Raw genomic sequence first — 5,120 nt, 5'->3', positions numbered from 1 at the left:
CTTCAACACCTCCACTCCTTGCATCCTCACCACTCCACTGTCCTCCCTCTCATTCACGCATAGGTATTCCGTCTTGCTCCTACTGACTTTCATTCCTCTTCTCTCCAGTGCATACCTCCACCTCTCCAGGCTCTCCTCCACCTGCTCCCTAATCTCACTAAAGATCACAATGTCATCCCTGAACATTATCATCCATGGACACTCCTGCCTGATCTTGTCCGTCAACCTGTCCATCACCATTGCAAACAAGAAAGGGCTCAGAGCCGATCCTTGATGTAATCCCACCTCCATCTTGAACCCATCTGTAACTCCAACCACACACCTCACCACTGTCACACTTCCCTCATACATATCTTGCACCACTCCTACATACTTCTCTGCAACTCCTGACTTCCTCATACAATACCACACCTCCTCTCTCGGCACCCTGTCATAAGCTTTCTCTAAATCTACAGACACAATGTTCAAAGTTTAATAACTGTGGGAAAAAAAAGATACAGACCTGTCCCTCCCTGAACGCTGCTAACATTTGATATATTTGCATTAAAACGAGTTTTAGATCAATTGCACAAAAACGTTATGATAAACTCTACCTAAAACGACCACGAGCGGCCAAAATGACCGCACGTAATTTGCGCGCCATGTCACTATTTTCCACCTGTGTTGGTGGCGTCATTTCCCTCGCGAAGTTCGCTCCTCTGTCCTAGAAACACACTAGCGCCCTCCAGTGCAGAGAAATGGTCCAAACTTGATTTCTGATTATTTCCAACATGTCCGCTTACAGACGCACCCATGGCTACCACCGGGGCGTTGCAGCATTTCCACACTGAAAAAAGGGGGGAGAGGTGGGGTTGTACAAGTTACAAAAATGCATTTCGTATATAGGACACGATTCATAAGTACAAATAAATACATTCATTTATAAACATAGATAAATCGTTTTTAGAAAACGTGCAAGCGATGTACATCATTTTTTTTAATGTAAATCCAACAGATTTTTTTTTCTTCAGTACAGGCGTCGGACAGCGGCCATTTTGAATTGTTTGAAAAATAGTGTTAAAAGTTGTTAAAATGTTAATTTTGGTGTCAGTTTCAAAACAGACACACTAACATATGCAATGCATTCATATCTCAATGGGTATTTATCTTGACATTTTAAAAACAACCACAACGACCGTGGGCGGTCCAAATGACCGCCCACGGTCGTTGTGGTTGTTTTTAAGGTCCGGTCGTTGTTTGGGACTGTTTCAACGGTTATTTTCGTTTTTTGTTTTTTTTTTACATTTCACCTTTTACAGGCCTTGTTACGTTTGTTAGATTAGCGTGTTTTCCATTTTGTTTTCCAGGTAATATTTTCCCTTTTTCAATTTCGCTATTCACGTTGGACCATGTCTCTCTGGAGTTTAAGGTGTTTAAAAATAGTATTATAGTTGTTAAAATTTTAATTTTGGTGTCAGTCGTTTCCTAACAGACATACTAACGCATGCAATGCATTAATAGCTCAACTGGGTATCGATCTTGACAGAATATAGAGTTTAAAAACCGGCCGTCATTTTGACCGCCCATGGTCGTTTCAGGTAGGAGTGAAACCCCGGTCGTTCTAGTTTAAAACCAACGGGAAATTGTGTGTCACTGGACATCTCAACTCATCATCAGCCGCTTCTCCGGGGTCGGGTCGCGGTGGCAGCAAGCTAAGTAGGGCACATCCCTCTGCCCAGAAACGCCCCCCAGCTCCTCCCGGGGGATCCCCAGGCGTCCCCAGGCCAGATTGGATATGTAGTCCCTCTAGCGAGTTCTGGGTCTACCCCGGGGTCTCCTCCGCGTGGGATGTGCCCGGAAAACCTCCAAAGGAAGGCGCCCAGGAGGCATCCTGATCAGATGTCCGAGATCCTCACACTAGGCTGAGCCCCAGGACACCCTACAGAGGAGACTCATTTCAGCCGCTCGTACCCGCCATCTCCCCCTTTCAGTCACTACCCAAAGCTCATGACCACAGGTGAGGGTTGGAACCAAGACTGACTGGTGAACTGAGAGCTTTGCCTTCCGGCTCAGCTCCCTCTCCAGCTTGTTTCATTGGACAGTTCGGTTTCATTTGCATCAAGCATTCTCTTTTAAGGAGGGGCTTTAGAATACGTCGGATGACAACAAGTCAACTCAAGTCAGTTTGATTTGTATAGCCCAATATCACGAATCACTCGTCTTGACATTTTAAAAAAGTTCCTGGAAAAAGTTGAGCCACGTGGATCGTCGTTAAATTCTTTCGCCGTAATCAACGTTTTCGTTTCTCAAACGTCGTTGGACACGAAAAACTGAAAGGCGTGCCTTTAACGGTAGCTGTATTAGTGCCATTCTCTATGGGCTGTCCTGCATAGAGGATCAGATCCTTAGAGGACCCGCCCGCTGGTCGGCTCCAGGGGAAGCTCCTCCTCTGGAAATGTTCAAATAACAAACAAACAAACAAACAAACAAACAAACAAATACATGTTCCAGTAGTGCAGCGGTGGTGGGTTGTGTCTGGAGTGCTTACGTCAGACGGCACGTTCACTTATCTTCACCAAACATGAACGTGAACTAATCTAATCCTCCTTTGGGAAGGAGTGTAAACATTTCCTCCCTTTATTTCCACAGATAAGCATAAGCAGGTGCCTCATCCAACCTCGTGAGTCAACACGCGCGCACGCACGCACACCTTCCAAGCACAGTGGCGCACCCCCAGGGCAGTGTGTCTTCAGAGCGGATATAATCACTTGTGCACTTTGACCAATGTGCTAAACACACAACAAATACGCAATTTTGGACTCAAAACCTAAAGTAACTGTAGACCCCAGAAAAGCACCTTTTTGGGGGGTATTTGACCAAAATCTGCCTTTTAGCCCCTCGCAGAGAAATGCTCCAACCGTTTGCACAGGGAGTTGGGCCACCAAGCATGGCAGTGTCAGTGCCGGGCCATTACCCCACTGAGCTACACAGGGAGTTAACCCCGCCCCCCCCCCCCGCCCGAGCCTGTAGCAGTGTCCCGTTTCGTAGGCATACTGGCCTGGTAATAAGGAAGTCATTCAGAAGCCGAGGACTGTTTTAGTAAGGTAGTGGAGAACTCCGTTGCTTTAGGGAGAAAATGACGCTTGGACAGGTGTGCGCGCGCGCGTGTATAACCCAGTCCCTGAGGATGCAAAAGCCAGTGCATTCCTAGTGCCGCTCCCAAGCCCGGGGAAAAGGGGTAAGGTTGCATCAGGAAGAGCATCCTGCGTAAAAACCCTTGCCAAATCAAATATGTGGCTCATAAAGCAGATTTCCATACCAGAAGGGGGCGTCCGAGTAGCGTAGCGGTCGGATCCGTTGCCTACCAGCGCGGGGAGCTCTGGTTCGAATCCCCGTGTTATCCCCCGCGCTTGGTCGGGCGTCCCTGCTGACACAACTGGCCGTGGCTGCGGGTGGGAAGCCGGGTGTGGGTATGTGTCCTGGTCGCTGCTCTAGCGCCTCCTCTGGTTGGTCGGGGCACCTCTTCGAAAGGGTACGCCCCCTCGGTGAAACTCCTCACTGTCGGGGGAAAAGAAGCGGCCGGCGACTCCACCTGTATCTGATCGTTGAATGAATTGAGCAGCGCGTCTGGGCTGAGAGGGGATAGGGTGAAATTAAAGAATGACGAATTAAAAGCAACACGGGGTTTACCTGCAGGACCAGCATGCGCGAGCGTGTTTTAGGTTAGAGATTAGACACGCAAACACGGCCAATTGTGGGCGTAGGGACGCCCGGCCAAGCCGGAGGTAACACGTTAGTGACGGGCTTTTTGTGTGGAGAGGCTGATGCGCCTGCAGTCACCACACGGTCCTTGGCAGGGGGTGGCCACAGTCCAATGGCAAGGGGAACCCAAGACGATTGGGGACCTCCCTCTGTTGCAGCCTTCATCCACCTTCGCTGCCGTTGTGACCTGGAGACATCTCCCTCCAGTTCCGCCGTTGAGGTCTTTGTTGGACCGCGCTTCATCTGGAACCTCCCTCTTGACCTGTCCGCCTTGGGTGACCCTACCAGGAGCCAAGCTCCGGACGGCATCGCTCTTGGGATCATTGGTACACGCAGGCCTCTCCACCACGGCAAGGTGGCGATCCAGGAGAAGACCATAGATTATACTCAGGGGAAGCTACACCTAGTCTGTGTAGTTTACCTAAGATAAACAGGATGTGCCAGTACGGCCTATTGTTTACATGATTAACTGGGTGACCTATAACATCTCTAAGTATCTTGCATCTATTCTTAACCCCTTGGTAGACAGTGATGAACATCACATTCAGAACACTATGGATGTTGTGGATAAGGTGAGGGACATCATTACTGAGGTGGATGAAACAATGGTCTCTTATGATGTGAAGTCTCTCTTAACGTGCATTCCTGTTGATGAAGCAGTGGAGGTGGGCCGTATGAAATTACAGGATGACCCCACCCTTAGCAATAGGACCACCCTTAACACTGACCAAGCGTGTCTGCTCCTGAAACTTCACATACAGGGGGCAGTACTACAGGCTGTAGGGCTATGTATGGTGTGGGTGCGCTATGGGTTCCCCAGTCTCACCTATAGTGGCCAACTTGTATATAGAGGAAGTGGAAAAGAGGGCTCTGATGTCCAATCCAGGGACACCACCCTAGCCATTGGTTCAGAGTTGTGGCCGGGTTAAAAGTAAATCTCAGGACGTACCACAATTCACTGACCACGTTAACTCTGTGGACAACCACATCCGGTTCACCCGGGAGGACGTGAAACGTGACAGGTTAGCTTACTGTGACATTGTAATTGGTGATGGGGGACATTTGATTGTTGATGTTTACCGTAAACCAACACATACGGATCAGTACTTGAGGTTTGACTCTCGTCACCCACTGGAGCACAAACTAGGAGTCATCAGGACGCTGCACCACCGAGCCGACAACGACTGCCGAAGCGTAAACTGTGGAGGATTCAAAGTATTCCCCTTTAAAGAGGATTTCGGAGCAACGTGTGGTTAACGGAAAAGTCAAAACACGAACGGATTCTATTCAAAGTGCTCGCTGAAAATTCCTCAACACTGTACGATTACAAAGTGGTCCCAGCTGGAAGGTCTGTCTGACAGAGATTCGGCGGTGCTTTC

The sequence above is a fragment of the Lampris incognitus genome, chromosome 17 (assembly GCF_029633865.1).
Source record: "Lampris incognitus isolate fLamInc1 chromosome 17, fLamInc1.hap2, whole genome shotgun sequence".
In the NCBI taxonomy this organism is placed as follows: domain Eukaryota; kingdom Metazoa; phylum Chordata; class Actinopteri; order Lampriformes; family Lampridae; genus Lampris; species Lampris incognitus.
This window is presented reverse-complemented; position numbering follows the sequence as displayed.